The 19,918-nt window shown below is 37.9% G+C and overlaps 1 long non-coding RNA gene across 2 annotated transcripts in view; it reads right to left on the bottom strand.

Annotated features, from left to right (window-relative positions):
* LOC147163716 (uncharacterized) overlaps positions 1 to 19,918 on the bottom strand; it is a 78,970-nt gene that overhangs the window by 50,511 nt on the left and 8,541 nt on the right. The gene's annotated exons all lie outside the window — the stretch shown is intronic.

Below are 19,918 nucleotides of genomic sequence, written 5' to 3'. Positions count from 1 at the left end.
ATCCTATGTTTACCTTGAAAACAGAAAATATATACTAACCACAAACCACTGCTGTAACATTGCGATGCTGGTGAGCAAACAGCGTGGCAATTGCACTTAGGCCACTCAATGCTCAGACATCTGCTTCCCTCCCACTGACTTTGACTGGCACATGGCAAAAATGCAGGAGCATTGAAAGAGCAGCTGCTCTTCTCTTGATCCAAGTGTGAGTGTCATCAATAGTTCAAACAAGTTGGCAGTCTACTAGCTGTATCATCTAATGAAGCCATCCCAATCAAAAATAAACCCACCACAAGACAGTAACAATGTGTAAACACTTCTTCCAAAAGGGGAAAAGGCCAAATGATGAAACCGACTTATAGACCTAACAATTCTCAAGAAAAGCAAAGAGAATATTAAGTTCTTAAGATGCAGGTTTATTGTTAAAGAAGATTCTCACACTAAGCCTGCTCTGCATAATATGTGGCGACAGGCTCACAAATGAGGTAATGAAGCCTTCACAACTGCCAAAAAAGCACAAAATTCCGCCTCTATTTCCAACATCCAGCTGTATTTTTGGCAAGGTGGATTTTCTGAAGACGACAAAGACAAAATGATACTGGACATACTGTAAATAACGCACTTCACATCTTATTTTACATTTGCATAGAATCTCTACACACTAAAGATGATTGTTGATTTTTTTTTTTGTGTTTAAACAATTCATGAAAGGTAAAACACATTATGAAGGAAGTGTGCATTATTTAGCTTTAATTTTTATTGATACATTTTTTTATAGTAGATTTCGCTTTGGGGTCGTTTATCTTAAAGCTACTGTACGTAGAAAATTCAATTTCGAATCACTACTGCCACCTGTTGACGAAAAATGTAATTGCACAAAGCCTTTTTTATATAACTTTTTATTGAACAATTGGGAACAAACTAAATATTAATACCGAGATAACACGTTAAAAAAATAAAAAATAAACTACATAACCTTCACATACACAACGTGCACATGATGTCACATCTGCAGACAGGGCGGGAAATTCCAACCCGAATCCAGTCTGAAAACTATTGGCTAGAGGCTTGAAGGAGTACCCCTTGTGAACAGCTAAAGTGTTAATCTACTAATTAGAAGATGTTTCAGTCATAAATGGTCAAATAAAAAGGTTATTGTAAAGAGATTTTGGACCAAATTGTTATAGAGAACAGCTTTAATATCAAATGAACTTTGTAATCGTACTACACGACCATGATTATATAATGTTTTGCCTAACTGTTTATCAGGCGCAAATTTCCCAAAGCAATCAACAAGACAAAAAGATAACTGGATGTTGCCATAATTTGTCCTTAATGATTAAACTTAATTAACATATTATACAAAAAGACACAGGAAAGAGAAGGTGTGTAGTTCATGTAGAAGAAAATGCACTTTAACATCAAAATGCATTCATGGTGCATGTGTGTGTTTAATATAGAGCTGTGTATTGTTATCTGTGTGTCTCTCCCTGTCATTCAGCTTCCACCCACCACCGCAGTATTACAGATTAGGCCGCTTAGTGCTCACCGCAGGGCAAGCTAATCACTAAGGAAATAAAAGGGCTGAGGAGGGTGGGGGTCGAGAGAAAGACAGTGAGAGAAGGAAGCAGAGCTATCCAACCCCCCCCCCCCCCCCCTACGGAAAACCCTCTAAACTTCCCGTCCAACCATCCGACCCCCGCCAATCTCACCCCCGTAATGCCCACAGGGCACCGTCACGGTGACAGAGGTGTGACAGTAATCTTCCACTGACACTTGTCTGTTTTTTCCTTCTTTTTTATTTATTTTTATTTTTTTATTTTTTTGGTGCTATTTTTAAAGGGGAAGGGGAGCACACATCCCTGACTCATACACGAACTGCATATATACGACATTTGAACACAAACAATCCAAGTCCCGGCAAACAGACGTGTGCAAGCAGGAGTGTTACACTTACTGTACAAAGGAGCGCAAAGCAGCTCAGAGCTGACTTTTGCCTGCCAGAAATACATTTGCTCTTGTATCCAAAAATACTCAATCCCAATGCATCTAATAACACATGTATGCAGTGGAACTGCATGCCTTAACCTCAAATTACTCAGTTGCTAAATAAAATACCAAAATATCACCAAAATCAACTTCTTCTTTTTTCAAATCAAATTTCTTATTATTCACTGTAGCCTCAGTAGAAAAAAATATATGCTTAGTAGAGCACATATGTGTATTGAGTCATTTGTGTAAAGTCTATTTAAATGTACTGTAACGTGAGCAGGTTAATAACCCTGCCATTTAATTATTTATTTATTTATTTTTTTACATTTTTGTTTATCAATATTTTTATACCCATTTATCCTGTAGACCGTATATGCTGTTTAAACACCAAATGGGCAAATTCCTATAATAGTGTTTTTTTTGTTAGTTTGTTTTTACAATTGTATAAGCTATAAAATATTAATTTGAGTGTATTAGTTGCACACTTGTGTGCAGCTTATGCTTGTCACTTTATGAACACAGTGAGGACCCACGTAATGTGTTGTGACATACGACTGTCATTTTATACTCAAGAGCGATACATGATTTCCAATTATTTCCTTATTATCATACTAGAAAATCAGTATATAACCCTCAGGGGTGCTTGATTTTTGTTGTTAAAAAATGTATAATCACAGTAACATCAACACTATTTTCCGCCAGCCCATCTTTGGCATTTTACATTATATGTTAGCATTAAGCTAACATACTGTCATATAATTGTCTTCGTTTTGTACAGGTTTTACGACTAAACTAAACTTCAGCTGGGAGTGACAAATAAATAGCTTGAAGTAAGCATATTTTTAAACTGCATGTTCATTGAAAGGCAGAATAATCACTCATAAAAGTATGAGTGCTAAAAGTAGACACTTGAGATTTTGGTATCGATCGATACCAAGTAAATACTGGTGCCAATATCGCCGATACCAATACCAAGTACTTTTAGATTCATAAAATATTATGGTATTTTAAATCATTTGTCCTATTAAATAACCTTTTTTTTTCAAATTTGACTTTCTTGTTAGGTCCTTAAACATGCCATAATATAATATCCTCAACGGAAACATACCTGGGCTGTTATTTAAATTTGCAATGTAGTAATAATCTTCATATTCTTAGTCCCTGTCCCTCTTCTGAAAATAAATAAATAAATATCAATACTGGCGCTCTGGTATCGATCCGATACTGATACTCACGATAGTATCAGTTCTATCGATACTTGGATCGATCTGCACAGCCCTAGCTGAAACAAATGTGGTATTATTCTAGTCACAGTAACCTTAATTCAAAAAGTAAAACTAAAATTGAACATCTTTAACCTTAATTCAAAAAGTAAAACTAAAATTGAACATCTTCATTAACAAAATAAAAAACGAAACTGTTTTACAAATCTCATGTTTCTAAAACTTCTAAATTGAAATATAATAGCAAAAATGTCTCCTTTCTTTTTGTCTTTGTCAATTAATGTCATACATGAGCTTTCGGGCTTTTAAAGTATTTTTTTCAAAGTAAGTTTTAAAAGTATTTATTTTGGTATTGCTATACTAAAATAGCTACAGAAGAACCAAGGCTTTTTGGCTTTTTTTTTAACTCGACTCGACAAATACTCCATATATAAGAAAAACTAATACAAAAACTAATGACAACAAAAAGAAGCATTTTCAAAAAATAAATAAATAAAAATAATAAAAATAATAATAAAAAAAAAACTAACTGCAAATAAAAAAAACAAAAGTCAAAACCAAATGAAAACAAACTACAATGAAAAACCCCAAACTACTAAAATCCCGGTTTGGAGGAACAATGAAATTCAACCGTTCATTGTGAGTTCTTTGCAACGTCTGTAAGAATCGATCTCTTTCTCGGGTTCAACGTGGAGCGATGTGTTCTCATATGTGTCGGTAAGCAGAAGGTATAGCACTCCAGACAAAAAGAAAAGAACCAGATTTAAGAGTACTGTCGCTCGGTTTGAGCCAAACATCTCCATAAATCCTAATACATCGGCTTTCCTGCGGAACAAAAAAAGAAAGGGGGAGTGAATGCACTTCTTCTTATCTATCTGTCTTTCACTCTTTCCCCAGTGTGAGAGACAGAAGGGAATAAATGGCTCCTCTCTCCTCTGCTCTCTTTCCTCGGTGTGGGCTGACAGCGCAGCAGATGGTGGTTTAAGCAGTGAATTTATGAGCGCCACAATCTTAATGTTGCAGAAAGAAAAGAAAAGGACTCGCATCAAACGCCACTGACAAATGCACTTGCTAATATTAATGCACTCCTCATTCATCCAATATGCTGCCTAATTGCTTTTCTGTACACAGTAATATGGCACCTGCTGCTCAGTCCGGCTCTCGCATCAGGGGTGGGAAGGATGAGGAGGGAGGGATGAGGATGTGGAAGAAAAAGATGAGAAAGTGTCTCACTCACACTTTTCTTTCAGTCGTTCCTGTTTTTTTCTGTGATAGATCCAAGGTTGTGGATCATGCACCAGACCTGTCAGCTCTCCTAATTAAAATTGCATACTTATACGCTCAGGAAAAGAAAGAAAGAAAGTAAACAATCAATTATGAGTTTTCGGGAAAAGGAAATCATACACACACTAACACAATTTGACACACTGAAGGACCCGCGATCCTACTTTAAGTACAATCCTACCTTGAAAATCCATGGACTTTATCAGAGCTTAACAAGGCCATCTTGCCTGCAGATCAAGCCGGAATCCAAAAAGACGAAGACCAAAACGAGAAGCAGCACGCCTGCTCCTTCGTGGACTCTTGTGGGTATGCCAGATGCAAAGAAAAGCACTTTGGCTGTCAAGACGTATGTCACCTTCCCAATATTTACTGACTTTTTTTTTCACAGGGGCAAATTATAATATGCATTTTCAGCCCGTCTTAAATCTCTCGTTAACCACGCAGCAAAAATAGCGAAGTCATCCTTGAATAATGCATTCAAAAACATAGAAATCAAGTGATAACGACAATATCATCCCCATCACCAGAAGGTTCTTTTTGTCTTTTGTCTTTTTGACGCTATTTTTTTCCGGATGAAAAGGAGGTGGGCTATTATTCATGCTTCTCCCTGCTGAAATCTGACGTTTTAAGAAGAAACAGACGAACATCATTATTTTAGTGCTTTGCATCACGTTTGGGGTCCGTCAGGGGCCCATGCTAGCCCCCTATAGTCCCTCCATTATCTGCCCTCCAGCTGCTGTTAAATGCACTAAATTGTAAAATAATGAGTTTGTAAATTACACACAATTACGGATGCAAATTGAATAAATCCTCCAAACTATAGACTGTCCTTCCTCATCGTATCACGTTAATTGATTCATGTTTGAAAGAGATTAGCAGGTATTTGCTTTGAAAAAAAATAAAATGTTGCTGTTTGAAGCAAGCTTTACATGATTAAATCGCACATAAAGAAACAATTTTTGTGAAGTAAATGTGCAACATGCGTCGCTGCATAGCTTGGTGAAGAATTTATGTAATTTCAACACACATGGAATGACTGCTGAACAGCCCAAAGAAGCAACGTAGGTCCCCCTTCCCAATTGGGCTCAAAACCTGTGGGAGGGGCCAAAGGGGTCGGGTGCCTTCTGAGCTGGGGGACATGGAATGTCACCTCTGTGGCAGGGAAGGAGCCCGAGCTGGTGTGCAAGGCAGAGAAGTTCCGACTCGACGTAGTTGGACTTCGACACACAGGTTGGACTCTGGTACGAGTTAACTCGAGAGGGGTTCAACTCTCTTCCATGATTGAGTAGCCCACTGTGAGAGGTGCAGAACAGGTGTAGGCATACTTGTTGCCGGCTTGGGACCTGTACATTGGAGTTCACCTTGGTGGACAAGAGGGTAGCCTCTGAATGTTGTTTGTGACTATCCACCAAACCATCATTAGATTGCATTTAGTAATAGGGGTGTCAAAATGAGCGTGTAGATTTTGAGTTAATTTAAAGTTCCTTTTACATCCCAAAAAATTAATGACCGCCCATTACTTGGAAAGCCTGTACTGGGGGGATTCCAGTCCAGCAGACACGTCCACGTCAAAATTTAGCAGTAATAAATTTGATAATAATTAGAGCTGTCAAACGATTACATTTTGCAATCAGATTAATCACATATTAGAATTTAGATTAATCATGATTAATCGCTTAATAAAAAAAAAGCTTCTTTATCAACGTTTTTTCCCCGCCAAATTTGAAGAGCACCTGTTATGTGTAAATTATTTTGACATTTAATGTTATGAGGACGTCTTCAACATTTATTTATCCAATGCACACGCTCATCCTCCCCTTTTTAATCAGTTAATTACTTGCATAATAGAAAATGGAAAAAGAATGACCTCAATATTTTGACATGAACAAATTTACTGAATATCATACATTTATTTACTTTACTTAATGCATGTAGTTGTGTTTATTGATCAAACACAACCTGTGCTACCTTTAACGTAGCCATCCGCTGTCATGCTAAAGGATAATCTGTGGTCAAAATTAATAGTGTGATTAATCTTCATTGATACATGATTAATGCAATATTTTTTTGTGATTAATTAATTAGTCAACACTTTAACTTTGACAGCATTAATAAATAGTGGAGACTGGGGTCAAGTTGTATTTTACAATTTTAAAAATGTGCAGACTTTCACAAGTTACTTGTTGACTGAGTCCAACCCAAGTTACTTCATGTTAAAGATTAGATAACTCTTAATATAGAAAGAAAAATGTCACCAACATCTTACAAAAGCAATTATGCAATTATGAAATTAACTTAACACAAATCAATACCGCACTAGTTTTTTACAGTGATATACATCTTTTTAATTTGAACTCAAATTTATGAATAATTATGAAATGACTGTATCAATGACTAAAATATACAGCCATTAACATTGATTCCACTTTTATGTTAACAAGATTATGAAAACCTGAATCGTAAGTTAACTATTGAAATCATGCGATTAATTACAATTAAAAATTGTAATTGCCTGACACCTTGATACATTTATAGAGGTAATATATTACATATGGATCTTAGGTTAGTTATAAACACTGAGGAATAATTATTAGCATCCAGTACTACACAATGGATCAATTATTCATCTCCAAAAGCAGCAAGTTGTAATAATGAAGCAGCAGACACCAGCAACATCAGACGCGCAGTCAAACAGGATTCGCTTTGAGGATCTGATATACACACCTACTTTGTAGCACTCCTCTCCCTAGTGTGTCTGTGTACGTGGGTAGATGTTTTTTTGCATGCATTTACGTTGTCACTGTGCGCCTTGTGCGAGTGAGTGCGTGTGTCGGTCTGCCTGCGTGTGTGCGAGCTCAAGCTAACTCTTTTATGCGTGAAATGGAGAACACTATGCACCTGAAGGCACACGTCAACATGCCAGAACAGCCATCAAGCTCAGGACTTGAGTCATATCCAGCTGTTTACACACACAATCATACAGGCAGACAAACACGAAATCATTCCTGGCTGCGTTCGAGCATGAATGCAAGAATAAAGAATTGATATAATTAAAGTGGTAAAATTATTCTCTTTTATGGCACAAGTCCACCCTCATTACAACTTGTGCAATCAACAGTGATTTTCCCCATGAGAAAAATATGTGGTATTACTTTAAAGGATAAAAGTGTCACTCACATCCTACATTTGCTTCTAATAAAGCATGTGATTGTAGATACCAAACGAACACTGAATGAAATTACTGATGTTATTGAAACACTGTGATCATAGGAAATGATTTCTCTGAAGGGCTTAGTAATTATTCTGGAACTCAAGAGTGGCACCGAGAGAATGCAGACCTCCACTAAGGTGTTTGTTCGAAATGCAGTCTTACGTTAGGTGAAACAGATCTGCTCGAAAAGTGTGTAGAGGCCACAGCATCTTCACCATTTAATGTATTATTATTTATTCTTTTTTTTGTGCACACTTTAAAATAAACATAATATCATGATACCATGTCATATTTTACCTACCACGCAACAAGAACTGACTGGCGCTGCATTTACAGTGCAAGTTTTAGGAAGACCAGAGCACAGCTGTAGTCTGGAATTACACTACTAACAATCCTTAGCCACAGCTGACTAATTACTCACACATCAAGTAAAGTCAGAATTTGCTTAGAGAGAAAATTAGAGAAGAAAAATTGATTTGGGGGATTTTTTTGAGGGGGTTAAAAGGGGCTCACATACATCGAGTTTTGGACCTGAGCCACGGATCTTTTTTTCCTTTTTCTTTTTTTTTTTATTACTCTACTCTCTCCGCTGCCTCCCTCTACGCCAACTGAGAGCTTTTCTCCAAAACGTTGGCTTTAATTTTTAATGAAACACTTGTGTTGCTGCACCTGGGCACATTGGCTAGGCTGGTCCATCAGGTAAGGGTTCCCCGGAGGGTCATTAAAAGTAGGGATGCAGCGCAAATCGGACCCGCTTGGGTGCCAGGCTGTTGTGTGAGGCCTCCAGAATCACCTGCAGTAAAGACGTGCGCATCTCTGTGCATTAAAATGTGTTTGTGTGGATTTGTGTGTGTAGTCTAGTCATCACTTTTGGTGATTTTTTTTTTATGCTCCCTAATTGTAAATGACTATTAGCACTATATTTCCAGCTGTCATGCAGCATGGTGAAAAGCCACATTCATTTGGGCCTATGCATATCACATCCTTGCATTCTTTTGTACCATTTAGTAGAGTTGTAAGTGAAAAAGTTATAGGACTGGTGTTGCTCCTTGTGAGCGTAATGGTGGTGAGCTTACCGGAGAAGACCATAATCAACTAAATTTAACTGTTTTCAAAACAATGGGAACTTTCACTTTCACACCTAATGAAAATTTAATCTTCACTGATAGGTTCATTCACATGTTTTTTGAACGTGGAAGGAAACCTGAGTACCTGGAGAAAGCCCACACAAGCACTGACAGAGCATAAAAACTCCACACAAGAAGGCCAAAACCCGGATTCTAAACCCCATCCTCGGAACTCTCAGTCACTATGCTGCCATCAGTGATACATACTATAGAAACAAAAAAAAAATTAAACACATATATGCAAAGGGGTCGTTAGTATGGAGGACCAAAACTGCCAAAATTAAAAATAAATAAATGACTAAAAGTGAAACTAAAAAGGCATATAAAAAATACATTTCGAAAATTAAAAACAAAAACAAAAATTTCGTGAGTTTTGCAACAGCGCAGCCCAGACCAAGACACACTTAGGACCGCCCCCTCATTTGTATAACATTTCGACCTGACATAACATCTGCAGCATGAAATTTATAAATATGAGAGCAGAGCGTTTTTATTTATTGATTGATATTCAATTATATTTTTATTTTTATTTTTTGAATCTCATTATTTATTTATATTTTTACTTTTAATATATATATATATATATATATATATATATATATATATATATATATATATATATATATATATATATATATATATATATATATATTGTTGATTTAATTTTTGAATTATATTTTCATCATTTATTAATTTATTTATTAATTTTGGCAATTTTGGTCCTCCATAGTTAGCTAAGTTGGTTAAAGAAGTAATTAGGAAGTGCCCAACTCTGTTACGGTAATTACGCCCTTGGAAGAGTCCCTTGGAAGGAACTATATAAATATCAGTTGTTTTATGATTATTATTATGATTATGATTATTATTATGACTATTATTATGATTATTATTATGATTATTATTATTACTACTACTACTACTACGGCTAAAAGCATGTATACTGTATACAATTCTCACACTTTTGTTAGCAATTTAAAGTCTAATTTAAGTTAAAAAATAAAGTTAATCTTTCTTTGAATAATTCAAAATATTATTGTACAACTTAATATGATTTAATTGTAAAACTGGTGTAGTTCGCTGTTGCTGATTTGTTGGTTTATGCTGCAGTAAGTCAAATTAGACATTGTGAGTCATATATTGTAACTATTGTGGTGCTGTTGTGACTTTTGAACGGAAATCTATTGAATTTCAAATGTTCAAGTGTCTTCTTTATCTTAAAATCCATCGATCCACCATCTGAAAATTACCATGCAGCTACATAGGAATCCAGTCTAAGTACCGTTAAGCAAGTCAGGCACACAAAAAGACACAAAACACATTACTTCAAAAAGAAACTACAGAATCTGGCATAGTGATTAACTAATTTATCCACACATATTTTGCAAATGAATCACTAATCTAAATAAAAGTAACAACCCTGTTATGCAAAAATAACCGCTGAATCTGAAAGACTAAATTCGAGCGTTTCAAATTGTATCGTGGCAAGCTACTGTGAACTTGACTGTGCGGTGCAAGTGTGATCCTGCCCGCTTTCCTTACGGAATATTATGTGATACTGCACTAAATGTAGCTGAAATTTGCAGACAATGGCTCCACACTTGCCCTTCTACCTGGAATAGCCTGATCCCTGAGGGGAGTAGTGCTTTAAGGTGGTCAAACTCGCGCTTGCTCACGCACACACACGCACACACAGACGCATGGTAAGTGGTCCCACAGCCTAATGGAGTTTAATTACTCCCAGCGCATCCATCAGGGGCTCCAGTAGGGGAGTGGAGTATTTTATCACCACTTTTAAGGGTTATTAGTACAAATACACTGTCACCCTGCATTACCGCTGCAGAGCTTTAGGGTGCCATGCCCTCACCACATTCATTACAATCTCTATCAATATCTATCAGAACTGTACGGTCCCTCCTTTTACCTCTTCCCTCAATATCCTCTTCTTGCACTCTCTCTGCCATTACAAGACCTCATATCAGCTTTTCTTCCCCGTGCCTTGCTCTCTCACTCATTCATCTGACACACACACAATCCCCTAAAAGTTTTGCTCCATGTGTTGTCTATCTCACGGACTTGGAGCTTGGAAGTTTGTCAGTGACACAGCTAGAAAAAAGGCCCCTGGTACCGTCCCACCAGTGAAAAGGCATAGAAAAAAAGATGACTTAAGCCAAGGCTTAAACACTCAATCTTGACACTTTTTTTTTTTTAAAGTAATTCAATTCTGCTAATTGACTCATGTAATTTGGCGGTTTGGATATGAAGTGTAAATATGTATTATGCTTTAGTCTACAAGAGAGCATCACTGTCACGAGTTTGTCATGGTGGTGTGCAGGTACAAGGTTGACCCAAGCGCAAGGAAGCAGGTGTTTAGGGGAAGGTACCAGGTAGCAGTGCTCTCTGTTGCAATAAATATATCGATACACTAACGGCAGTATCGATATTTTATGATGGCACACCAGCGCAAAGCACATAATGGATTTTCCCCATCATTCAGACATGTCAATAAAGCTGGAAACATACACAACGTAACACACCACCTACACCAAGGCTAACTTATAAAATAAAACTTTACCAAACAATACATTGATGCCAATGCAATTGCCTTGGTTGGCTTTTACTTTGAAGTCAGCCAACGCGACGACGTGACCGCCAACTTGACTTCCTTTTGGCTTACATATTGAGGTTTTTATTTAAATTACATATTTTCTACCAACATTTTCACAATGCCACTTTGTCTTTTTTATTATAAAAAAAATAACTTTGTCTTCATTTATTTTATAAACACATTTTCCAATAAATCAAAACATTCAACTCAAAATATCAAATAATGATGTTTAGATTATAAGAAAACAACTTTAAGCCATTAATACCGTGTTATTGTATACATGGGCCAGGTATAAAATAAGAATGTATCTGCCTCTTATTGCAGTTAAACAACCAAATTAGACATTTAGAGTTGATTTTTTATTAATATTATTTAATGGGCAAAAGTGTTTTATAAAATAAATAAATGTATCTTGTTTTGTTTTCTCATCCAAAATTGTTTTGATCTGTGACTCAAATCCGTGATCCAGTCCGAACCGTGACTTTTGCTGTCACCATCAGTACTTAATCCTTCCTGTCCTGTTTGTGGGGGGCGCTAATCCCTAAATGGTGGTAAAGTAGGCAGAAGCAGTTGCGAACAACTGGTGTCTAGACACTATTGGCGAAGAACAGTCGGCAAGTTTTCACTGTCACTCACATACTGAATATCGTGATATATGGTTGACAACATTTTTGACAATATATTGAATATCGTGTACACTTTCCTTTCTTTTCTTTGATCCTTCCTCGGGTCTCCTGAAAACCTCACGACTCTAGCTGGATTCTGAAGTATTCGGTTTAGGTGAACGGTATGGGATTTTTAATAGGTTGTAGGTGAACTAATGAGTAGACACTCACACGCACACATACACACGGACACGCACATACTAAATAAAAATTTTAATTAAAAAAAAAAACACACACACACAAAAAGAGAGCAATGATGATGACATGTCAAATCGGTAAAATTACTGAATGAACAATACTGAGCTTTTAAGAAAATAAATAAATAAATAAATAAATAAAGATATCGTGTATTGTGATATTATCGTTATCGTGGGCCACATATCCTCACAGTATTGAATCATGAGTTTCCCGTATCGCCCACCCCTAGTCAAATGCTTGCGTTTGAGGTCATGTGACTTCATGCAACTATCAGTGTAATCGAACTTGTCTGTTTGTTAAAGTGTTATACTAAAGGAAATTTATTAGGAAAATATTTCAGCGTATTCATATTGGCTGTATTTAAGAATATGCATTTTAGTACATTTCTAGGTTAAAACAATTGTTACTGACATACATAAACAAATTTGAAAAGTGACCAAATAGAAGACATGCACATTCATATTGATTTATTTATTTATTTATTTATTTATTTTTTATCAGCATAGCAAAACTGGTCTTGTCTGTCTACGTATGCTAATTGGTCACCTTGTGAATGATTAAAAATTTCAATGTGTAAAGAGCTTAACACAAGTTAACCAAGAGGGAGAAAACTGAAAATATGCCCATGTTCTTACCAAAAATATATTTCTCCTCATATTTCAGTCTGTAAGGTTTTGTAATGAGATTAGTCAGAGATTTAAAAGTATCTCTGCCTAAGAGGAATGTCAGTGGAGGGTTACGTAAAGGTCCGATCTGCTTTCCTTTAACTGTATAACAAAACATGGAGTGAACTGTATTAGGCACTGAGTCTTGACACTGCTCTGTTGCAGCTGTTGGCCACAGGTTTGATAAGTGGGGAAGGTTATTTAGAGGTGGCTAAAGCTTGCTACAGCTTGAATTGGCTAAGTAGCACAGTTGTAATGCTTACGCACTGTTTATGTCTATAAACCACACCTGGCAAAATTGCCCTTGAGTGCATTGCCGTTATAAACCAAGCCCTCAGAATATGCAGGCGGGGCTCCTACCCTGCCTGAAAAATCGGCGTTGTAATTTAAGTTTGAGGTTTATATATAGCGTCAAATTCCATTTTAAAGAGATTACAAAGTGAAACACTAAAATCCTGCTGTCAAACCCGCCTCAAAGCCCTGCAGGTAATGAGATTTGTTGTTGTTTTTTTAAATCGTAACTTTGTGTATACGGTCTTCATGCTATGCGTGCATCAGCATTTAAATGAGAGCACGTACACAAAAAGACATGCAGATCATTAAAAGACAACCTACCACATCATATGAGCACCATATGTTGCATATGCTAGTCCATCCCTAATACATGCGCACACCCATTAGAAAAACACATCCCCCTCTGTCATTTTTTTTTTTAAATTTCCTACTTAAAACACAATCTAACCAGGTGGCTGTTTATCCTCTTTTAATTACATCTTTTTTTTTTTTCCCAAGGATCATAAAATAAAAATCTATACTCGCATTCCCTGGATGCTCATTATCCAGTTGCACATATACAATAGTGAAATAAAACGGCAGCGTAATGAACATTGGAATTTGACCCTATACTGTTTGGGCCGTGCAAAAGGTCAGGGAAATTAATTGTGCCTTCTGTTGCTGTGAAAGAATGGAGAAAAGGGAACAGGGAAATGAAGAGGACAGTAAAGATTATGTGTGGAATAAGACATCATGGGTATCTTAAACCTTTTAACTTAGTTTGTGAGGGAGTATAGTGATTTATTTGTTTTTCCTTTTACATCTGTGGATATATTGCAAATTTGAACTTGTGGCTTCATAAATGTGTGTGGCTGTGCGTGCGTGTGTGCGCGTTTGTGTGTGTGCGTGTCAGGGTGAAGCACCTCCAGCCCTTTGCTGTCATTTTGAGAACAAAAGCATCCTGCACTACATACCAGTCCAAGTTGGGTTGTGCCCTGTTATTTATGGAAAACGAGGAGTGTATGGATTAAAGAGATGATGCCAAGAGTAAGAACAGCAACAAAAAAAGACATGATTCATTTCCCAAACCAGGAAAAGCCAAAGGACAAACAAATCAATGGCAGTTTGGATGATATCTGGCCTTAAGCATTGGCAGGCCCCGAAGTGGTTGGCATGAATGTAAATGCGAAAAGTGCACTTTGCTTTATAGGCAGGATAGCTGTCTAAAGGTTCAATGTATGTTACTTTGGCATAATTAACGTTTCGCAATATCGAACTTTAAAGCAGTATTCGATGAGCTCTCACAAGCGGCGATAGAACCGGTGTGCTAAATACATATATTTTCCCTTTTCAGCTGGAAGGATTAAGCTGAAAAAGTGATGTTAGTAATTTTCAGAGACAACAGAGAGATCCATCAAATTCAAAACCAGCCAAAACAATCAAATAATGCAGTGGATAAATGATGTCACACTATAAAATCTATGGCTTACTGTCTGGGCAGAGGGCCAATTCACATCACGACACTGGTTATGGAAAACAGCAGGAATGCTTCTAACGTGAGCTCGTCATCAATATACAACAGCCGCTACTGTTTTACAATGTAAATCTGATACGTAAAGCATTCGGGCGCTTGCAGCATGTGGCCACATGTGAGGAGCAGGAAGAAGAGGAGGAGAAGGAGGAAGGCGCAGAAAGGAGCCCATCCCTGGCTGACTGCCACTCATCTGGGCACCTTCTCTAAGCAGGGCAGAAAATCAGACACGCCAGGGAAGAATTAAAGGAGAAAAGAGAGGGAGAGAAAAAGAAAAATGTTTTTTTTTTTTTATTATAAATAGCAGGGCTTGCCAGAAGGCAGAGGAAATGAGAGCAAGTGAACGCTGGAAAAGAAGGGCTTGAGCTTGACACGGGGCTTAAAATTGAGAGGGGGCGGAAAGAAGGGACCTACTGCGTGAAAATGTCTCCAACCAAAGCAAGGATTAGTGTTCCAACCTCCTCCACCGCCAAGATCCGCCAGTACAACTAATCACCTTCCCAGCTTCTCTCTCTCTCTCACTCTTTTCATTGCCCTCTTCTTTTGCTTCCACTTTCCTCCACTCTTTTAAGTAGGGATGGGCGAGTACCGATACCAGGTATCTGTATCGGGCCGATACCAGGACACATTTCACGGTATCGGTACTTGCGATGGGTATCGATACTGGTACTCGTGGCTGTTTTTCTGTCAGGAACTAAAGGCTGAAATGGTTATTTTTGCATTTATTGACCGCCGCAGAGGGCTCCGGTAAGAGAGCACATACGTCTTCGGTTGTACTCAACAATTTAGTTAGCTCTGATGTGCAGACAGATCTTTGTATATTATATAGCGTATCGTCATTGACGACTGCACTGCGAAACAGGAAACAGAAATACAGAGCAGCCTTTCAAATTAAAAGCATGGATTTCAAAACAATATATAATTAAACATCACACACTAAACAGCTTGAGGAATTCTTAACATGGTAGATTTTACTAAATTACTTGAAACACTGTTGTATTGAATTGAATTCTTTGCACTTCACTGTATTCCTTAAAAATAAGTTGTACAACCACATATTTTGACAGGGACTTTTTTTTCCTGGCCACTGAATAATTTGTTTCATTTTATTTCTCTTTTTTTTTTATTCATTTATTGTGTGTTCTATGCAAAATGACTTTTATGAGCAAATTGAAAAAATATAATTGCCATTATTTTCAAGCAATTTTAAGGAATTTGGTATAATTGGGATATATGAGTATTTTAAAAAAATTATGTCCTTTTTTGTGTGTGGACATTTTATGTATCATAAGTACTAATGGTATCGACACTTAGTATCGGTATTAGTGAGTACTGAAGAATTGAGTATCCGTATTGTATCGGTCTTAAAAAAAAAAGTGGTATCGAACATCCCTACTTTAAAGTATCATGTTGCCCCTCTCACCGCCATTACGCCCAAAATTAAAGCAGAATGTTCTGCCAGGCATGATTAGCTGTGAACACCTAACAAGGTAGGGTAAGAGGCTGAGGTTTTACATGAGTATTTGTCAATCTTGTAAATGTACACACTCTAGGCGCAAGAACACACTGCCAACTTCAAATGGTATCTACATATGTGATGAAAAGGGATGAAACAAAAAAAAAGCCACGAAAACTCCGCCAACCCCTCCTCTCTGTCCCCTCTCGTGCTTTCTGTATGTCACACTGTCACTCTATCCCTCCTCCTATGATCCCACCGCCCCACCTACTCCACCTGTCAGACACCACCCCTCCTCTGCTCTCTCCTTTCTCCTCCCTCACTCGCTTCTCTTCCTCCTTTTGAGGCTGCCATATATTTCCTCTCTCGTGACAAGGCTTCTCACAAATATGGCGGCTGCATAAACATAAACAAGTCAAATTGATCACACAATGAGCCAGACGGTGGATTTTGGAGAAAAGTGAAGGGGGGCTCTGAAACAGACAGGAACGATTAAGCTTCTTTCTCTCTTTTTCCCAAGCTTGATCTTTCTTATTCCGTTTGTGCTGGAGTGAGGTGGGGGTGTGGGGGCGGGTGGTGGTGGTGGTGGGGGGGGGGGGGGGGGTGTAGTTGCAGAACCATCCTGGAAGAAAGCGACACTTCATAAGCAGATGCCTGGCATACGATTGCAGTCGGGGGAGTGTGTGAATTCATTCTCCTCCGCTATAAATACACGTCGCGTCTGTGTATAGGTGCAAGCACAAAATGTAATTAGGCAGCGAGGCAGAAAAGCAAGCTGCCTTTCTCAGTGTTTGCATATTTTGTCCACAAATAATGGAGTACAAAGGCAATGAGAGGAAAAATCTCTCTTGAATATTCATTTACAAAATAACGGTTTGCTGATAAGGCCAAGGCATGTGATAATCAATTAGCTAAATGTTCTACAAAAACCTGGCATGGGGTTGGGAGGGGTGGTGGTGGCGGGACAATAATGATAAATATGCACACACAATTTCCATCTTACAAGAAGCAAAATTCAGCAGAAGTCAGCACTGAATAACCATACGACATTAGCCTAGATGGAATACCACAAGGAAAGTAGGAATATGTATTTGTAAAGACAGTTTTGTTTCAAGTGTTTGTATGATAGGAGTTTGGTTAACATACTGTGTATCTAAATGCACCTGCTGTTGTCTGCGAGCGTGGGTTGAAAAATGTTGCAGTGGAAGTGTGTGTGTGTGTGCGTGTGTGTGTGTGTGTGTGAGAGAGAGAGACAGTTGGGGAGGCCAAAGGCACAGATTAGCATCAAGCCAGTTTAACTAAAAATAGTTGTTTTAGGAAAAAACGTTTTGCTCTTTTCGCAAAACAAATTGAAGGGAATCACCTAACCAGATGTTGACTTCCTCAAAGACTGTGACTAATTATTATGGTTTATTATTTATGAAGGATCAATGAATAAAAGACAACATTAAGTGAGTTAAGATAACAAGCTGAGAGTGACTAACTATAGTTACCCAACATCCTATTTTGGCCTGATGTGCACTTTTTTTTTACATCTTGTCCAGGTTTGATAAATTCATGAAAATATCCGTCTTTCATTGTGCGTCAAAAGGGAGGCAGAGTGCACCGTGTTATCGTGACTGGTAGACCGCGGACTGTTCCCAAGTTGATTTGAGGGGTGTAGGGAAAAAAGAAAGACGGGTTTTGTGTATGCACATCATTATTGTCGTAGGCTATATTAACCCATTAAAGCCGGGAGAGCGGATAACTCATTTTGTGTTGTTTTGACCAATTCTTTGTCTCTTAGCCAAATAAACGCATCAGAATATACACAAGAGGGTGACGTGGGCCTCGTAGCATGTCCTGGAATTTTATTCGAGCATTTATGGCTTACGCAGATTCGCGGGAGTTATAAAATAAATGATGCAATTGACGAGTGTGCGGGAGGAATTCAAATCAGTGTAACGAGTCGACAATGACAAACTGTTAAGAAATATGTTTGTAGACAATGAGGATGTTGAAAATTTCGACGGCTTTGTAACGAAATAGACGACGAATAATTACCACTCGATCCCCCGAGGTTATTACAACTGCGCTCCAGTGTTGAAGGTAAATATACCTGCAGATGCGACACAGTTGTTTGTTAATTTAAAATATATATATATATATTGAAGGTTTATAATAATAAACTTAGGTTTGTGTGAACGCCACAGGTGTAAGCTCTGAAATTTTGGGGAATTATGTTACTATCTGCTTCAGGAGCTGAGATATGAATTATTTTTTAGTATTGTTGAATTTCCAGGAAAACTTCAGGTTTTTCGGGGGTGACTCTAAAGCCACCCACGGGTTTTAGAGGCATGTTTTGCCAGGCGCTTTAGGCCTTAATGGATTAAAAAGAAATTAAATTAAAAGCAAAAAAGTGATGGCAGCCCAGAAATCTAGCTCAGTGGTATAGCATCGTGCTGCCACATTGGAGGGTTTGGGCACGATCACCGTTAGCCCCATGTAAAAAATATATAAAAAATATAAAAAATAAATTAAACAATTAAAAAAATTAAAAAAATAAAGGTTGATTGCTTCCTACATTCAGAGTCATTTACTATTCATTTGTCAAGCAAGACTTCAAAAGAGAGTTATGTATTAGTTTCTACCCATAGGAAGGAGGCATACGTTAAAATACTTGTGATGCATAATAAACTTTGAGTATCATTAAGATACCGGTACATCAAGGCTCTCTTCTGGAAATGAATATACCGTCACCCTACAGTTAACAAAAAATGAAATGTGAATTAAGAAGTAGCCCACAGTTGCATTTGAAGCCTAAATGAAATAAGAGAATGTTCATCATTATTTCTCAAAATGGTCACGGATTCATTTCCTGTCAATCACACAATTTATGATTTGAATAGCTGATGCAGCCCTAAAATCCTGCGTGCAGCTGTGTGGAAACATGCATGTAATTTCTTTTTGAAGGCCTATTAAGGTGCATGTCCAGTGTAATTAAATGGTATTACCAGCAGCGCTACAGTATTATGCATTGCTGTTAGTACTGCTACACTGGTACTGCATGTGAAACCAATTAGGAAACATGCAATTAGGGCTTGTTTCTATTAATAACAGCTAACAAATACTCATGTAAGTTATGCACAGCTGGTGTCAATATGAAGAATAAACGTTGCCACAGAGGCTTTCTTTCCTCTCCCAAAGGTCTCCATGTTGCCAGGCATGACACGCCGTCCTCTGCTGGCCAGAGAGTGAAATACAGCTGACCCTGTCTCAATGACTTCCTGTTGCCGTCCGGGCCGAGAACAAAGAGGCAGTGCTGTGCCAAAGAGGACTATCACTCTCTCTCCTCTAGGGAGGACAGGGGAAAGGCATCCAAGGAGTGGGGAAAGGAGGGGTTTGAGGTCCAGCGAGTAGAGTAATGCAGATGTGCTCCGCGGTCGACTCACAGGCGAACCTCGGGCATTGCGCTTCATTGTGCGCCTCTGGCTGTATGTGTGTAAGAATGTGAAATAAGAGGGGAGAGGATATTGGGTGGGTGGTGGTTGTTGGCACCGAGGGGTGGGCTGGTAAGACATCTGTCATCATATCATCAATGCTGTCACATCATAGAACAAATGGGCTGTGAGATTTTTACAGCCTAAAATACAAGCGATGGCAAAAGGTGCCGTTATGTCTGATCTATTACGGCTGTTTTGTGCCTTTT

This window comes from Leptonotus elevatus, chromosome 13 (genome assembly GCF_054856555.1).
Source record: "Leptonotus elevatus isolate MCC_2025b chromosome 13, RoL_Lele_1.0, whole genome shotgun sequence".
Classification (NCBI taxonomy): domain Eukaryota; kingdom Metazoa; phylum Chordata; class Actinopteri; order Syngnathiformes; family Syngnathidae; genus Leptonotus; species Leptonotus elevatus.
This window is presented reverse-complemented; position numbering and strand designations above follow the sequence as displayed.